Source organism: Schistocerca serialis, chromosome 1 (genome assembly GCF_023864345.2).
Source record: "Schistocerca serialis cubense isolate TAMUIC-IGC-003099 chromosome 1, iqSchSeri2.2, whole genome shotgun sequence".
Taxonomy (NCBI): Eukaryota; Metazoa; Arthropoda; class Insecta; order Orthoptera; family Acrididae; genus Schistocerca; species Schistocerca serialis.
This window is the reverse complement of record NC_064638.1, coordinates 969,202,986-969,222,860: the sequence shown is the minus strand read 5'-3', so window position 1 is coordinate 969,222,860 and position 19,875 is coordinate 969,202,986.

The window sequence follows — 19,875 nt, the reverse complement described above, 5'->3', positions numbered from 1 at the left end:
TTACCTCTCGTTCTACACGTTGGTTATCATGAAAGAAAAAAATACATATATTATATAACAATCCAAGAGAGTCGTGTCACACTGGCGCCACCGTAATTTTTCCTCCTCTCTATGTAATTATGTAGTTTTCAGTTCTTTCGAGCAATCAATCATTGATAATAGGAAACACAGTCATAGCTCAGTCACTCAAAATGATTCAGAAATTTTACTTGTTAGAATGAAATCAGGCGATGATTCTTCTCTGCAGGCTCGTGCTTTGCGCCAGTCTGCTAATCTGTACAAATAAAATGCCTCTTAATTTGGGGAGCGTTGTATAATCAGTCGGGAAACCTCAGATCAAGCAGATATTTGGCTTTGATGAAGTTTAACCTTCCGAAGAAGTAATGGAGGTCTTGGATTATTAAATGCAGGTTCGTATCCAGTCCTTCGGAAGTCCCCTTCTGATTATCAACTTCGCAATACATCGATGAATATCATAAATTCTCAAATGTCAAATACACACCTTTTGTATGAAGGAGCAATATATATTTCCCTTTTAATCGTACAATTTCGTCTCAGTTACCTTTTGTCATAAATCTCAATATTCTGACTACAATTCTTCAAACCAAGCTCAGGCTAATCGGCACAAAGACAACCTCGGAAGCTTTTTTTTTCTAACAACCACCAGAGAGAGAGTACTACAAAGAATAATTATGCGCTGATGGCATAGCTATTGTATGAAATACTTTGCGAATGAATTCTGCGAGTATGAAGATAGAAAATTAGTAAACGTCATTCAAGGGTAGATGTGTACCAGAATAATTCATCGAATATAAAGAGATATTACACGGGGAAGGAAGTCGGCGTGCGCTTTCAGAGTAACCATCCCGGCATTTGCCTGAAGCGATTTAGGGAAATCACGGAAAATTAAAATCAGGACGACAGGACGCGATAAAGGAAAGATTCAAGTTTGGGACAACAACATGGGATTGTGGGTCCGCCTTGATGTAAAATACGTTTGGGATTGCGGCAGTGTTGTGGATACAGTACTGATGTGTAGCATACACAACACTGCCGCAATCCCAATTGTATAGCGCCGATATACATAAGTTAACTTTTTTGTATTTGTTTACTAATAGCCACCCGAACAAAAGGTACAGAAAATATGTCGGAAACAGCGGCAACAAACGCAAAAACCGTGCTGTGTCGTATGGCAGTAAGTATTAAGAAATTATTCACAGAAAACAGTATTTGGAACCAAATAGCGCACACGTAAAAATGTTTTACAGTGTTTATTTTCGGATGGTTTAGTTTCAAAGAACCCACTAATGATGGCGATATTGCCATTGAAACTTGTTTGGGATTAAATAAATAGAAAAAAAAGCGATTTACATCAAGGGAGACCCACAATCCCACATTATTGTTTTTATGGAAACACAGATTTATGAAGGAGTTCCCAGATAAAATTATTGTTCAAGAGTTGGATTAATATTCTAGATCCGTTGATAACATTACAAACCTCAGTGAAACTCATGAAAAATTACAGTATCCATTGAAACGAATGAACAGCCTAATAAACAAAGGATATTGATTTGGAATAGATCGAAGAAAGACGAAAGTAATGGGAAGTAAAAGAAATGGGAACATTGAAAAACTTAACATCGGATCTGGGGATCACAAAGTAAACGAAATTAAGAAATGTTGCTACCTAGGCAGCAAGATAACCGAGGATGCACGGAGCAAGGAGGAGATTCAAAGCAGACTGGCGCCGGCAGGAAGGCCATTCCTGGCCGAACGACATCTACTAGTATCAGACATCGGCCTTAATCTGACGAAGAAATTTATGAGGAAGAACGTTTCGAGCGCAGCATTGTGTGGTAGTAAAACATGATCTGTGGGGAAACCGGAACAGAGGAGATTCGAAACGACAGAGATACGGCGTTACAGAAGAATGTTGAAAATTAGATGGACTGATAAACTAAGGAATGAAGAGGCTCTCTACAGAATTGTCGAGGAAAGGAACATATGGAAAACACTGAAAAAAAGGACACGTTTGTAGGACATCTGTTAAGACATCAGGGAATAGCTTCCAGGGTACCAGAGAGAGACGTAGAGAATAAAATCTGTAAAATCTGTATAGGAAAACAGAGGTTACAATATATCCAGCAAATAGTTGAGGACATAAATTGCAATTGCTATTCTGTGTTGAAAAAGTTGTCACAGAAGAGGAATTCGTGGCGAGACGAGGCAAAAATTTCAGAACAAGGATCACTGAAGAAAAAGTTGATTTTAATTTTAAATTATATTGTTTTATTGAAACACACGGCATTAGGAGAGACCTTTCTCATTTTCAAAATACACAAGGGGTGATTTTTTAGAGACATCTTTAAATGCAACACTTCGTTACTTAATACGAGCTTTACTAGATAAGCTATAAGAGTCACTGATAACGGTACATGATGATACTAAGAGTACTACAGAGTAGTAGCACATCAGTTCACATCTAAATTAAACTAAATTTATTACCAGGTACTGCAAAATACACTCCTGGAAATTGAAATAAGAACACCGTGAATTCATTGTCCCAGGAAGGGGAAACTTTATTGACACATTCCTGGGGTCAGATACATCACATGATCACACTGACAGAACCACAGGCACATAGACACAGGCAACAGAGCATGCACAATGTCGGCACTAGTACAGTGTATATCCACCTTTCGCAGCAATGCAGGCTGCTATTCTCCCATGGAGACGATCGTAGAGATGCTGGATGTAGTCCTGTGGAACGGCTTGCCATGCCATTTCCACCTGGCGCCACAGTTGGACCAGCGTTCGTGCTGGACGTGCAGACCGCGTAAGACGACGCTTCATCCAGTCCCAAACATGCTCAGTGGGGGACAGATCCGGAGATCTTGATGGCCAGGGTAGTTGACCTACACCTTCTAGAGCACGTTGGGTGGCACGGGATACATGCGGACGTGCATTGTCCTGTTGGAACAGCAAGTTCCCTTGCCGGTCTAGGAATGGTAGAACGATGGGTTCGATGACGGTTTGGATGTACCGTGCACTATTCAGTGTCCCCTCGACGATCACCAGTGGTGTACGGCCAGTGTAGGAGGTCGCTCCCCACACCATGATGCCGGGTGTTGGCCCTGTGTGCCTCGGTCGTATGCAGTCCTGATTGTGGCGCTCATCTGCACGGCGCCAAACACGCATACGACCATCACTGGCACCAAGGCAGAAGCGACTCTCATCGCTGAAGACGACACGTCTCCATTCGTCCCTCCATTCACGCCTGTCGCGACACCACTGGAGGCGGGCTGCACGATGTTGGGGCGTGAGCGGAAGACGGCCTAACGGTGTGCGGGACCGTAGCCCAGCTTCATGGAGACGGTTGCGAATGGTCCTCGCCGATACCCCAGGAGCAACAGTGTCCCTAATTTGCTGGGAAGTGGCGGTGCGGTCCCCTACGGCACTGCGTAGGATCCTACGCTCTTGGCGTGCATCCGTGCGTCGCTGCGGTCCGCTCCCAGGTCGACGGGCACGTGCACCTTCCGCCGACCACTGGCGACAACATCGATGTACTGTGGAGACCTCACGCCCCACGTGTTGAGCAATTCGGTGGTACGTCCACCGGCCTCCCGCATGCCCACTATACGCCCTCGCTCAAAGTCCGTCAACTGCACATACGGTTCACGTCCACGCTGTCGCGGCATGCTACCAGTGTTAAAGACTGCGATGGAGCTCCGTATGCCACGGCAAACTGGCTGACACTGACGGTGGCGGTGCACAAATGCTGCGCAGCTAGCGCCATTCGACGGCCAACAGCGCGGTTCCTGGTGTGTCCGCTGTACAGCCCTCTCGCAGTGTCTGGAGCAAGTATGGTGGGTCTGACACACCGGTGTCAATGTGTTCTTTTTTCTATTTCCAGGAGTGTAGATGTATAGTTTGTTTTAATACGCGTTGTAACGATCGTGAGGGTTTGCTACCCTTTAGATTGGACGTGGTGAGTTGCTGTTAATCATGAATGCCTTTAAGAAGACACAATCATCAACACCTCACTGTGTTTAAACGAGATGGTACAATAGGACTACAACAATCTGAAGGTTCCTTAACGACATCGCAGAAAGACTTGGCAGGAATGTAACCGCTCTGCATGATTACTGGCAGCGGTGGTCAAGAGCATGCACGGTCGCAAGACCGGGCTTCGCACGGCCCGATGCCCCTACCGAGGGGGAAGACCATGTGGCCTGGCTCATCATACTGCAACTACAGTTGCCGTTTGAACAGTAGTTGGCATCAAAGTGACACAGTGTACTGTTACAAGTAAGTTACGTCAAGGACAGCTCCCATGCAGACGCTCACTGGCCCCAAACTACCATCATTTGGGACTTCAGTGGTGTCAAGAGAGAACTCATTGGAGAATGAGATTTTTCACTCTGCAGCGGAGTATGCGTTGATATGAAACTTCCTATCAGATTAAAACTGTGTGCCAGACTGAGACTCGAACACGATTTCGCAGGAGAACTTCTGTAGAGTTTGGAAGGTAGGAGACGAGGTACTGGCGAAACTAAGGCTGTGAGGACGGGGTGGGAGTCGTGCTTGGGTAGCTCAGTTGGTAGAGCACTTGCACGCGAAAGGCAAGGCCCCGAGTTCGAGTCTCGGTCCGACACACAGTTTTAATCTGCCAGGAAATCTCAACTCTTTGGAGGACGGCGTGGACGCCTGTTTTGTTTTTTGGTGAAAGCTGGTTCTACCTAGGTGCCACTGATAGCTGTATGTTGGTTAGAAGGAGGCCAGTTGAGTGCCTGGAACCAGCCAGCCTGCGTGCAAGACACACTGGACCTGTACCTTGAGTTATCGACTAGGGTGCGATTTCGTATGATAGCAGGAGCGCTCCTGTGGATACCGCAGACATCCTAACTGAAAATTTGTATGTCAGTCTGGTAATTCGACCTCTTGTGCTGTCAGTCATGAAGAGCACTCCAGGGGGTGTTTTCCAACAGGATACCACTAGCCCATATACCGGTTTTGTTGCGCAACATTCTCTACACAGTGTAGACATGTCCCTTGGCCTGCTCGCTCACCAAATCTGTCTCCAATCGAGAACATAAGAGACGTCAGCGGGTGACAACTCCAGTCTTATCCACAAACAGCATTAACCGTTCCTGTATTGACTGACCAAGTGCAACGGCATGGAACATAAAATTATATCCGGTAACGGTAAAGTACAATGGATGAACACTTGAACGCTTGCATTTAACAATCTGGCGGTTACACCGGGTATTAATTTATCAGTATTTCCCATTTATAATGGGTTAGCTTGCACTTATTTTAAACTGTGATCTTGCAAAAAATCACTTAAATGTATTACGTAGACAAATGTGTTCCTGAAATTTCATTGCTCAACATTAATTATTTTTTGATGTTGTGATTTTTTTGCGTCAGTGTAAGAATTTTCTATGTTTGATTGCATTTAAGGATAACTAATTGTCTGATTTGAAAGATTCTGTATACAGTTAATAGAGGATGTATTCTGCAGGGTGCCACAGCATTGAGAACTGTGGGCTGGAACTAGTACTGTATTGCTCGCTCAAAATAACACGTGGTATCAGCACAAAGACGCATTCTCGTCATGAGCGCTGCTCACAGATGATGCGATTGTCTAAAAAAAATAAAAAATAAAAAAAGACCTACAGATGATTGACGGATGCAGGGGCAGGAGCTGGCAGTTGACCCTGAACGTAAATAAATGTAACACGTTGCGCACACATAGGAAAAGAAAACTACTACTGTAGAATTACACTATTGATCTCGAATTGCAGGAAACAGTATCTACCGTAAAATGGCTAGGACTGACTGTCCAGCGCAACCTTAAGTGGAATGACCATTTTACACAAATAGTACAGAATGCCGATACCAGACTCGGATTCATAGGTAGAATATTAAAGAAATGTAACTCATCCACGAAGGAAGTGGCTCATTCGGCTCTTGTTCTATCGATTCTTGGGATTGTTCATCATAATGGTATCCAAACCAGGTAGGACCGACAGATGACATGGAGAAGATCCAACGAAGAGAGGCAGGATTCGTCACGGGATCGTATAATCGGCGAGACAGCGTTACTGAGATGATCAACAAACTCCATTGACAGACGCCTATAGTCAAACCAACCTTCAGATTGATGATAGCAATACATTTGTGACATAATCACGCTTGTCGCCTCTGCTCAAATCGTTAATGTTGATGTAGTGGCGTCGGAAAGACCATACGTGCGTGTGGCGTGCTTCGGATCCCTAACCACCTTAATGTATGGAAACAGTGTGTTTCGTAATATTGATGGCTTCCACGGTAATGTATTTAATAGTGCCACAGATCACCGCCTGTTCTAGAGAGGCGTTGTGCATCATGGAGAGGTTTACTATTGAAACTTCGAGAGAGTATATTCCTGGAAGAGTCGGACAACATACTACTTTTCCTACATGTATCTCGCGTAATGACAACGACGAGAAAGTTCTAGAAGTTAGAGCCAATACAGAAGCTCACAGACGACAATTCTTTCCACGCACAATTCGCAAGTGGAACAGGGCAGGGCGATCAGTTGGTGATACCAGAACTACCCTCCACCACACAACAGTAAGTCGCTTGCGGAGTATGATGTAGAACAAGCTAGCTCGTGTGACAGGCACACAATTTCCATGTTATATATACTCTTCACTTTACATTTTCATGATCATGGTAACAGATGTCCACCAACATTTTACTAAAGAAAGAACACCAGTTTCATGAGGTTTGCTTCTGACAGTATGTGGTTCATGCAGTTTTGCTTAGTTGATCCTTTATTTACATAAATATTTCCATTTTAGGACTCTTAGTGGGGAACTATTGACTCTAAACATGCATGTTTGTCCAATTTTTGTTTGTGCAGACAAAAGCTGTCAGCACGATCATTTACAGACTCCCTAGCCAGTAGCAAATAAGTTATGTGAGACATACGTTTCGGTAGAGGCTTTAGCTGCACCTCTCTTATCACGCAGAGCCCCCACCATGTTCCCCGCTATCCTATCGCGCCATCTGCGCCTCTGCGAGCGAAGTTATTTTGTGAGAACTGTACAAATAAAAGTCAACTTCTTCATTTTGAATCTTCCACTGGAGGAGCCGAAAGCCGCAGTCGCCTTGCAGGCTGCCAACTTGTTACATAGCCGGTGAAGTGAGCCAGCGGTATTTAGAATCATTGGCGTTCTTATTCAGGGCATTGGAAGTTATTGAACTCAGCTTGTCCGTATAACAGAAATCTATAGTCTTTCGTAACTAAGTCCCTAAAGTTCCAAAACCCAGGCGATCATTGTAGGCAAAACCACCCCTTCCTTCTGCCTCCTAGATTTCTGTCTAACTATCTATGGCCATCCTATCGCCCTCACCCCCACCCTTAAGTACCTTGGCGTCACCCTCGACCATCGCCTCTTCTGGACCCCCATCTCTGGACAATCCAAGCCAAGGCACGCTCCTGACTACGTCTCCTCAAGCTCCTTTCCGGCCGTATGTGGGGTCTGGACCCCTCCACCATCCTCCACACCTATAAATCCCTCATCCGCCCTATCCTTTGTTACACCCATCTGGCCTGGATCTCCACCCCCCTACCTTTTACAAATCCCTTCAGATCCTTGAACGTCATGCTCTCCACCTCGCCTACCGCATCCGTCTCCCCTCCCCATGCGGATCCTGTACGACCTCATTCCGTCCCCCACCTCCTCCTTTTCCTTGAAAGGATACGGATCCTGTACACCTCCAGTAAAGTCGATCTTCCTCACCCGCTTGTCTCACCCATCCTCTCCCACCACCGCCCTCTGCCGCACCTGTATTCCCACGTCACACCTGGTCTCCATCTCTCCACCCTCCTTACCCTCTCCCAAGGCGGCTTCCGCCAGCTCCCCCTCCCTGATGATGTCCTCCTCCCCTCCATCTACCCCTCCTACCAACTTTGATCCTCCCCTCCCACATCCTGTGTCTTTTCCTTTGGGCACCCTCCCTCCCTTCTCTCTCCTTTCCTCCCCTTCCTCCACCCCTCTTCGCCCGGTCTTCCCCTCACCCCTTCCTCCCTCCCCCCTATCTCCCCTGCATGTGGCATCTCTGCTCTCCCCTCTCCCTCTCCCAGCCCCCCTCCTCCTCTCTTGGCAGGTCCCCGGACTCGTACACGCTTAGTGAACATTCGCGCGCCGGAGATCAACGATTTGTGTTTCTGTGTGTGCCGTCGTTTGTGCTTAAGTGGTTCAGTGTCATTCGTTTTGTGCACCTACGTTCGCGTGTGACAATTTTCGTCTATGTCTGTGTCCAAGTGTCTGAACAAATTTTATCTTGGACTCTACGCCCGTGAACGTCTCCATGTATTTTAACAGTGTTTGTCTCCGTTTATATGTTCACCGTATTTTTTCTCTAATTGTCTTCATTTGTATCTTTTGTGTTTCTCTACGGCCAAAGAGCGGCGTAGTATGCTGCTGCTGGCCTGCCTGTAAACAGGTTTAAAAATAACAATAAAGAAAAAAAATCCCTAATGTTAGGAAATCGGCAACATTATTATCAGAGTCTGGGATTTAGACCGCGTGGCAAAGCGATAGTTTCTCTATTTCTGTATGTAAGATCCACTGCAGTAGCTAGAGACGCACCATGTGTCTACAGAACAAATCAATAATACTGATTTTTCGTATGTAAGTGTAGTTACACATAGTACACAGTGCTCACATACACCAACAAATACAACACATTAAAATACATTTCTCATGTCACCAATCGATCTCTCTATTTATGAGGTGAATTTTTTGGCACAACTTCTTATTTAGACACCTGCTCCCCTGTAAGCTTCTTGTTTCCACAGAAACTTTTATTACTGCCGTCTTATCCCTCATGCCCTTTTTTTTTTTGATTCGTGTTCTTCCAAGTTATTTGTGGCATATCCTCTAATTGTATCACGTGATGGCTCTCTACAGCATTGCCTCCAAAACATCAGTTTCTACACTGTTTCTTCTTGGTTTTGATTTTTAATTGAGAACCGGTACTACTAATCCATATGTGACAGTACTCTCCACAAATGTTTCGACGTTATAGATATTTTATCCTTTATCTGATATTACTAATTCACAAGGTACAGTTTAGCTGTGTAGTTTTTCTTAGTCGCACTTAATGGAACGCATCATTTTCGTTGGTTTCCTCTGGAAATGTCCCCATGTATCTGAACTCATGAACTTATTGTATTTACAACAAAAAATTTTGTTTTTAGATGTTAATTTCCAAACTTACCGTTTATATTACCCTGTGAGTATTAAAAATTCAACATTCTACACATCGAATATCAATAACATATTATCACAAGTAAAAAGACTTTTACTATTTCTCAACTGCAGCAGTGTGTACATGTAATAAGTGTAATTCATAAATGAGAGCTATAAAAGGATACAGTCTTCAACAGAAAATCATATTGTGTATGTCACCTATTAAGTGGAGTTTTAATCAACTCTCAATTGGTTTTGAACATCACAGTAGTTTACAAGGAACGATTCCTCTCAAGGTGGCGTGACTTTGCCTTGGTCCGAGCATTGAAGTGACAAGCACAGAAAATTAAAGGGTGAGATACAATTTAACATGGTATCCGAACCACAATACAACTCTGTATTTTTAATAATAACAGATACTGCAGGAGGTGAAAGAAATGATAAGCCACAAATAATAGTCTCAGGACTGAGCAGGGAGTGAAATCCAGACCTGTGAATCCGTAGTTTAGTAGCCCTGAGACACATATGTGATCTATAGATTTTTGAAGTACGTTCTGAGCCCGTGAAAATCTATGTAAAGCAACATTCCTTGCAACAACATAGAGTTCGAAAATTCTGTGTAATAATCCAAAAATGATAAAATCAGAAGCAATGTTCACTGCCGCAGAGTGTGCGCTGATTTGATACTTCCTGACAGATTAAAAGTATATATCCAACAGCGACTCAGATCCGGAAGTCTGCCTTGTGAGGGTAAACGCTCTATCGACTGAGCTATGAAGACACGACTCACGAGAAACTCTCGCAATTTTACTTGCAGCTGTACCTCTCGTCTAGCTTCCTAAGTTCACAGAAATTCTCCTCTATACCTTGCAGCATGTACCAGCGTAGCTCAGTTTGTAGAAGATTTTAGTGCGAACGGCAAATGTTTCGGGTTTCATTCACAGCCAGGCATTCAGTGTTCATCAGGTGCGAAGTTTATGATGTATTCAAATTCAAAAAGCAATGCCTTACAAACTGATATTCTCTCAATTGAAGTTATGACCTCTATTTCAGCACTGGTCACAATTGGATTCTCTATTTGTAACAAACCCAATGTCTAGAGGTAGTAGGAACTTGGAATAAGAATCAAAACGTCCTCGGTTCCGGGTTCGAACGTCGACACGGCTTAAATTTGAATAAAAATCATCAGCAATAGCGGCCGAAAGCTTCCGGGATAAGAAGTCATCCCCATTTCGCCCGACGGCCTTGTCTATCAGGGCAGAGGACCGGAAGAGGTTCACAGCACCCTCTTTTTCTTGGAGTGGGAAACAGTCCACAGTCTCTAAATGTGAAAGAATCAGCAGTGATCAATGGCATGAGGATGCAAAAGCAATGGAAACAACAGCATTAAAGATAAGTACTGTGTGTCCACAGGACATGTCGCTCGTAACTGAAAAAGTGGCATGATGATCTCTCCATTGGCAAAAGATCCCGAAATGGTCTCCCATTCGTATCTCCATAAGGGAGCTGCCAAGTGGGAGGTAACCATGAGAAAAAGGTTGAATAACTAATGAAGGGATAACGTTCTACGATTGAGGCCGTGAAATATCAGAAGATGGAACATGGTACGGAAACGAGAAAATCGGAAAACGTAAATGCTCAATCTCAATCTAGATATAGTGACGGCCAGTGAAGTAAAGTTGAAAGAAGACAGGCATTTCAAGTCAGATGAGTGAAGGGTAATATCAACACAGAGGGTTAGTTACCGTGAGCAGTTCAGTGATAGGGTCAATTTCATCAAATTTACAGGAAACTGACGCCGACAACAGTAGTTCAGGTATACATGCCGATGTCGCAAGCAGAAGATAAAGAGATAGAGAAAGTATATGACGTTATTGAACGGGTAATTCAGTACGTAAAAGGAGATGAAATCTAATAGCCATGGGGGACTGGTGTGCTGTTGCAGGGTACGGAGTAGAAGAATGCCTTCCGGAAGAATGTGGGCTTGTAACAAGGAATGAGGGAGAAGAATGACTAATTGAGCAGCAGTAGTTTTTACATTATGACGCGGTACCAAACCCAGATAACTTTTATGTCGAGAAGATGGATAGGTAAACATAGGTACAAGGATGGTACCTGCCAAGAAACCTTGGTCAACAGAAAAATACTTGAGTTGATCGATGAAAGGAAGATGTATGAAAGGAGGAAGTACAAAAATTTACATGTAATTTCAAGGCCACCAAAATACAAGTCACTTAGGAATGACATAAAAAGGAAGTACAGGGAAGCTAAAAGAAATGTCTGCTTGCAAAATATCGAAAAAGAAATGAACGCCAGAAGGACTGACTCGCATATAGAAAAGTGGAAAACGTTCGGTGAAATTAAAAGAAAGGATGGCAACATTAGCAGTGCAATTCCACCGTTAAGTGCTGATCTGAGAGCAGATAGGTGCAAAGAGTACATTGAGGGCCTCTGTGAGGGGGAAGATGTATCTGATGTGACAGAAGAAGAAACAGAAGTCGATATAGAGGTTTCAGTATTAGAATCAGAATTTCAAATAGCTTTGGGAGACTTAAAATCATATAAGGCAGAAGGAATAGATAACATTCCGTCAGAATTTCTAAAATCATTGGGAGGAATGGCACGAAACGACTATTCAAGTTGGTGTATAGAACGTATGAGTCCTGCTATACACCATATGACTTTCGGAAAAACATCATCCACACGATTCCTAAGAAAGTAAGAGCCGTCAAATGCGAGAACTATAGACAATTAGCTTAAAAACTCACGCATCCAAGTTACTGACAAAAATAATATACAGAAGAATGGAAAATAAAATGGACGATCTGTTAGATGACGATCACTGGCTTTTAGAAAAGATAAAGGCATCAGAGAGGCAATTCTGACGTTGCGGTTGATAACGGAAGCAAGACTGGTAAAGTCAAGACACGTTCATCGGATTTTGTCGACCTGGATAAAGCATTCGACAATGTAAAATGGTGTAAGCTGTTCGAATTTTTCAAAAAATAGGGGTAAGCTATAGTGAGAGACGAGTAATATGCAATGTGTACAAGAACCAAGAAGGAACAGTAAGAGTGGGAAACGAGGATTGAAGTGATAAGATTAAAAAAGGTGCAAGTAAAGGGGTAGTCTTTCACACCTTCTGTTCAATCTGTACATCGAAGAAGCAGTTACGGAAATGAAAGGAAGGTTCAAGAGTGGAATTAAGATGCAAGATGGGAAGTTATCAACGACAAGATTGACTGATAACTTTGCCTTCCTCAGTACAAGTGATGGATAATTACAGGACTTGCTGAATTGAATGAATAGTCTAATGAGTACAGAATATGGATTGAGAGTAAATAGAAGGAAGACGAAGGTAATGAGAGGTAACTGAAATGAGAGTAGCGAGAAACTTAACATCAGCACTGGTAATGACGAAGTGGATGAAGTTAATGAATTCTGTTACATAGGAAGCGAAATAACCCATGACGGCCAGAGCAAGGAGAACATCAAAAGCAGACTAGCGTCAGCAGAGGGTCATTCCTGGCCAATAGAAGTCTACTAGCATCAGACATAGGCCTCAGTTTGACTAGGATATTTCTGAGAATGTGCGTTTGGACTACAGCATTATATGGTTGTGAAGCATGGACTATGGGGAAACCAAAAAAAAAAAAAGAGAGTAGAAGCATCTGAGATATGGAGTTGCAGAAACATGTTGAAAATTAGGTGGACTAATAAGGTAAGGGAAGAGGAGATTCTCCGAAAAATCGGCGAGGAAAGAAATGTGTGGAAAACACTGATAGGAAGAAGGGACAAGATGGTAGGAAGCTTGTTAAGACATCCGGCACTAACTTTTATGGTACTAAAGGGAGCTGTGGAGGGTAAGAACAGCTGAGGAAAACAGAGATTGAATTAGTAAATAATTGAGTGTGTACGTTGGAAGTGCTACTCTGAAATGAAGAGGTTGAAAAGGAGAGAAATTCATGGCATGCCGCATCAAACCAGTCAGAAGACTGAGGACTCGATAAAATTTTAAAGAAAGAAAAGAAAAGAAGAAAATACCAGTGTAACACACATCTCTTCTGTAATAAAATGATTCCCTATATACCTACAGTCAAAAGGGTAACAACGACGTCGAAGGGATCGAGGGTTTATAGTCGCTATAGTCGATAGGCAAAGAATCCTGCTTTCAAATAGTGTCACAAGTCCAGTGCACCTACAATATTATTATGTTGTATTTGTGGAGAGGGTTGGAAGAAGAATTTTTCTATGTTTATGCACTACATACGACAATAAAATTCTAGCAAAATGTAAAAACCTTTTATAAGTAAAGAAAGATGTATCAACAAATTGTTTAATGATGTGGAAAACTGTCTTGGAGAAGAATAAGATAAATGTTGAGCATGTTTAAACTTACCGGAGGCGCTGTAGCCTATAACACGTCATAAATGACATGATTTCGTTCCAGTTACTGGTTGTGAGAGGCAATCTTGAAGAGCAAAATGACGCTGCGTAACAACCTAAAACGTTTTACCTTCTATGACGACGACCACTGTAAAAGAGGAGCACCAGGCTATTATCTGGATCACTGAACTACCTGCCAACGTTTCAACGTGGAATTCAATGTGTAACAGTCGCTCTTGTTTCAGATACGTCGCTGCGTGGCCTTTGGCAACGTCATCGTGAAGTGTTCCACTCGTATGGACACGGCTCGCGGCTAGAGCGTTACGAGCACAACGGCCACCGCGTACACGCACCGCGCAACAGTGGCTGCGTAGCGCGGGCATGATAACACACCCGTTAACAGCCGCCGGCGGCCATTCGCGGGATACAGCGCGTTGTGCGGCGTGCTGCCCAGGGCTTAACGTTCCGCGGTGGGGCGGCGTCATTACCACGCGGAATGCGGGCACACCGGTTAGGTGTCGCCTGGACGCATCGGAATTCGTTGGCATGGCCGGCGCCGCTGCTGGACATCAGGGGAACGGAATTTATATCGACTGGGGCTCCACAAGACAAGAAACAAGACGGAATGTGAAGTCCCAATTTTATCAAAAGACCAAAGCGGTGTCTCTGCAGGAAAAAATAGTACAATCTACGATGATAATTGATCGTTCGACTCATAAGCTCAAGCCCTTTGAAGTACGCGCATTGTACTCGTATCTAATAATAATATACATCCACGGAATAAATAGCAACACTAATAAGAAGTTCATACATCTGAAAGATGATGGCTTTTCAAATTTCGCGCCAGCGCATAAGAGTGGCGCTAGTATCGAAACTATGGGGATGAAAATCAGGATTGTTTTAATACACGTTGTAACGGTCGTGAGGGTTTATTAGCTATTATACTGGACGTGGTTGACGTTAGCCAAGAATGCTTTGAAGGGTACAAAGTGGTCATAATCAGTACCACACTCTTTGAACGAGATCATGTACTAGGGCAAGAAGAAGCTGGATTTTCCTTCTGCGCAGAATGGTTGGGCAAGAATGTAGGCACTGCAAAAATTTGCTGGTAGCGGTGCTCACGAGAATGTAGCGTCGCAAGACTACCACGTGGCACTACCGTGGCGTTATGTTCTGAGGTGCGGTATCGCAGGACAGCGGGGACACTCTTGAGGTTATCCCACGGTCACTGACGGATGATTTGTACGTCATTCTGATGATTCGACCTCCTCTGCTGCCATTCATGAACAACATTCCAGGGGGTGTTTTCCAACAGGATAACGCTTGCCCACATACCGCTGTTGTAACCCGACATCCTCTACTGAGTGTCGACATGTTGCCCTGGCCTGTTAGAATACCAGATCTGATTCCAATCGAGCACATATGGGACATCATCGGACGACAACTCCAGGTATCCACAGGAGATAAGCTAACAACGCCCCTTCTTCTCCATCAGAGCGGCAAAATTAGCCTATGACTATGGCCCACCAATGGTAGCCATATGAATTTTAACCAATACTATCACTTCTCCAGCACGAACGGGTGAAAACTCCACATTTATAAGAGGACGTGACACTCGTCCTTGACAGTGTTAGCCGTAGTGGACACCAAAAGATCCTGAGGAAGATGCCAGCAGAGGGGTCGAAACGTCGATCATTTTAGAAGAAACGTGACGTGGCCCAATAACCCAGAAGATTTTAACTTCAGTGACAACGGCCACGAAAGCCTGGAGACTTACATAAGTCCAGCTTTGTCCACAAACAGCATTAACCGCCCCTGTGTTGACCAACCAAGCACCATCCGTCTGGAGCTGCATCCCAGAAACTGAGATTCGAGGAGGAGGAGGAGGAGGAGGAGGTCATTAGAGCTCGGATTAGGGAAGGACGGGGAAGGAAACCGGCCGAGCTCTTTCAGAGGAACCATCCCGGCATTTGCCTGAAACTATTTAGGGAAACCACGGAAAACCTAAATCGTGATGGCCGGAGACGGGTCTGAACCATCGACCTCCTGATTGCGAGTCCAGTGTGCTAACCACTGCGCCACCTCGCTCGGTTCGGGTTCGGCACCTGTACTAGAAAATATATGCACATTTGCTTGCTCGAATTCAACAGTTTGACGGATGTTTCGGTTATTAATGTACCACCATATCACAATATGTTACCTAAACAAATGCATTCCCGAAATTTCAATATTCTACGCTAATTATATTTTGGTGTTGCGATTTATTCCATCAGTGTAGTAATATTTTGACATTTCAGTCATGTCAGCCTCATTAACGTCGTCTTGAGGATCCGTACGAGATCAGATTAACGGAAGATATTGAAGCAATTCAGAGGTGGGCTGTTAGATTTGTCACCGGTACACTCGAACAACACCCACGTGATACAGATGGAGATGCTTCGGGAACTGGAATGTGAATCGCTGGACGGAAGGCGACGTTCTTTTCGAGGAAAACTATTGAGAAAATTTAGATAAGTGGGATCTGGAGCTGATTACAGAACAGCTCTGCTACCATAGACATACTTTTCGCTTAGGGACCACGAAGATAAGATACGTGGTATTAAGGCTCATACGGAGCCTTGAAGACATTTGTATCCTCATCTCTCTGTTTGCGAGTGAAACAGTAAAGGAAATGACTATTAGTGGTACACAGTACCTTCTCGCACGCACTGTACAGTGGTCTGCGAATTATGTACGAATATTAGACTTACATCTTGTTAAGTAACTTTCTCATTCCGTTCCTATCATTGAGGCTATCATTGATACACGATGATGAAAGGATATTCAGTGTTTGCTTTCGTTATGGCAATCATTCTTGCTCTGTCGATGTTGTGGGTTGTAATGCCTGCTAATTAAAGGAATTATCTCAACGGTTCAGGGCCAAGAGGTAGTAAATACGGAGTGACGCCCTTTCCGCTCTTCAGAATTGCTGTGGAACGTAGAAATTTTATGGAATTATTTTTGTAGACTGCGTAACCAGTTACTCTTAGAAATATTATATGGGTTCTGAGTACCAGATAAACATGTATTCCCATCACATGTTTGTCAATGTGTCTTTGAGATTAATTAAGTAATACAGCGCTGGTGTACAGTACCATAAATTAAAATTTCTGGACAGACGCAACTCCATTTCTGAACATAACATCACTGCAGCATGCAGAATAAAATTTAAAACATTCTTTCGCATTGCACAGGAATATGTGAACATAACAGTGAGGTACAGGTATCTGATGATGCCAAACCGCGCAAATATTGGAATAAAATCGTGACTGAAGTTGAAAAGTTTTATACAGGCAATTTTGTTTTTTAGCTACGAAACGTCGCGTAAGGAATAGGAAAACATTTACCTTTATTTCTGTTACGTATGCTTTATTAAGTGATGTAAATGGAAATTTAACGGGATTTCTCCATGAGCAGTCTAGTATACAAATCGAAAACACTGATGCAACATTTTCGGTGATAAACTGATCTTTATGACAGTATTTTTACGTGTTTAAACATATGCTATAGACGTACTGTTTAAGCACCCTTTTAATTTATGAAGTGCTGTTTCAGAAAGCTAATGTAATTTTACCGTATATAATGTTGCATTTCCCCATTGGAAATACAGTGGCGTGCAAAACTATCAAGTAACATAATTCGATGAAACATATAGCATCCATAGAACGAACTGCTACAGTATCATCCACAAGTTAACGGAAACTTGGTATTGATTGGCCTGTTGTACTTCATCAAATTAAAAGTGTAACTACACCTATAAGAAATTTTCTTGTGCCGGATAGGTTAGTCTACGAATTCTGACTTGGATGGTATAGCATGCTCCCTTATGGTTGTATACTGATTATTTATGTAGTGTAAGTGTTATCCAAGCAGATCTAGAGCTGTTAAGCTGGCCTACCTCAGAATGTGTCTATTTTAAGGAGTGATAAGCTATTTAAGCTCTGGTACGTGAGAGATAACTGGTTTTCGTTTATGTTTTGGCATGTAGCGGAGATATCGCGTAGCGCTGATGTTAAGGTGGCATACTGCACACATTATTTAGCTGCAGCGTCTTTGGTTAGTAATCAAAACGTCGTCGGTATCGGGCTCAAACTCTGCCACCACTTAAATTTTGAATAAAAATCATCAGCAATGGCGGCCGAAGATTTGCGGCATAAGAAGACACCCTCATTGTGGCAATGGCATTGTCAAAGAGGGTGGAGGAGCAGACAGAGGTTCAGGGGAAACTGCCCATAAAGGTAGAAGAGTCAGCAAGTATCAACGGCATGAGGATGCGAGAGGCAATGGAAACTACTGCATTAAAAACACATAACACGTATCCACAGGACATGTGGGCTGTACTTGAAAAGTGACATGATGACCTCTCCTCCTTGGTAAAATATTCCGGAACAGTCCCGTTTTCGGATCTCCGGGAGGAGATTTCCAAGAATGGGTAACCATGGGAAAAATATTCAATAACCAACGAAAGGATAACGTTCTACGAGTCGGGACGTTTAAGCGTGACAGGGAAGCTAGATGATATGAAAAGGGAAATGCAAAGGCTCAATCTAGATGTAGTGGAGGTTAGTGAACTGAAATGGAAAGAGGACAAGGATTTCTGGTCAGATGAGTATAGGGTAATATCAACAGCAGCAGAAAATCGTGTAACGGGAGTAAGAATAGTTATGAACAGGAAGGTAGGGCAGAGTGTGAGTTACTGTACCCATTTCATTGATAGGGTTGTCCTCGTCGGACTCGACAACAAACCACCACCGACAACTGTAGTTAAGGTATACAAGCCGACGTCGCAAGCGGAAGATGAAGAGATAGAGAAAGTATACCAGGATATTGAATGGGTAGTTCAGCATGTAAAGGGAAATGAAAATCTGTGGGGCTGGCATGTTACTGAAAGGGAAGGAGCAGAAGAAAGGGTTACTGGAGAATATGGGCTTTGTAGCAGGAATGAGAGAGGAAAATGTCTGAATGAATTCTGCAATAAATTTCAGCTTGTAATAGCGAATAATCTTTTCAAGAATCAGAAGAGAAGGAGGTATACTTGTAAAAGGCGTCATTGTCAAGCAGGAATTCCGAAATCAGATAATGGATTGTAAGACGTACCCTGGAGCAGGTATAGCTTCAGTTTACGACTTAGTAGTGACTAGAAGAAGGTTGAAGTTAAAGAAACTGGTCAGAACGAAACTATACGCAAGGAAGTTGTTTGCAGAAATACTAAGGAATGAAGAGGTACACTTGAAATTCTCTAAGGCTATAGATAATGAGATAAGGCATTGGTCAGTTATCCGTTCACTTGAAGAGGAGTGGCCATTCTACAAAGGTCAATAACAGAACATGGAAAGATTAAGATAGGTACAAAGGAGGTAACTGTGAAGAAACTGTGGAGAACAGAAGAAATACTTTAGTTGATCTAAGGAAGAACAAAAATGTTCAGGAAAAATAGGGGTATAGAAAAACAAGTCGCTTAGGAGTAAAATAGAGAGGACGAGCATGGAAGGTAACGCGATATGGCTGCATGCAAGATATGAAGACATCGATAAATAAATGATCGTCGGAGCTACTGACTCAGCATATAGGAAAGTCCAAACAACATTCTGTGAAATTAAAAGAAAGAGTCGTAACAATAATATTGCGATGGTAATTCCACCATCAAATGCAGAGGAGAGAGCGGGTAGGTGGAAATAATATCCCTTTGAAGGGCATTATCTGATGTGACTGAACAAGAATGTAGTCGATATAGAGGAGATAGGGGGCTCAGTACTAGAATGTGACTATAAAAGAACTTTGGAAGATCAAATAGGGCAGAAGAGATAGATAATATTCAGTTAGAATTTCTGAAATCATTGGGGTAAGTGGCAATAAAACGACTACTCACGGTGATGTGAAGAATGCTTGAGTCCGGTGTATACCATCTGACTTTCGCAAAAATATCATCCACACAATTCCAAGGTCTGCAAGAGCTGAAAAGTGCGAGAATTATCGCACAATCATCTCAAAAGCTGATGCATCCAAACTGCCGACAAGAATAATACATAGAATAAAGGGAAAGAAAATTGAGGATGTGATAGATAACGATCAGTTTGGCTTTAATAAAGGTAAAGGCACCAGACACTACGGCTCTGACACTATGGCAATAAGGGAATCAAGACTAAAGGATTTATCGGCCTGGGAAAAGCGTTCGACAGAGCCAATTGGTGCAAGATGTTTG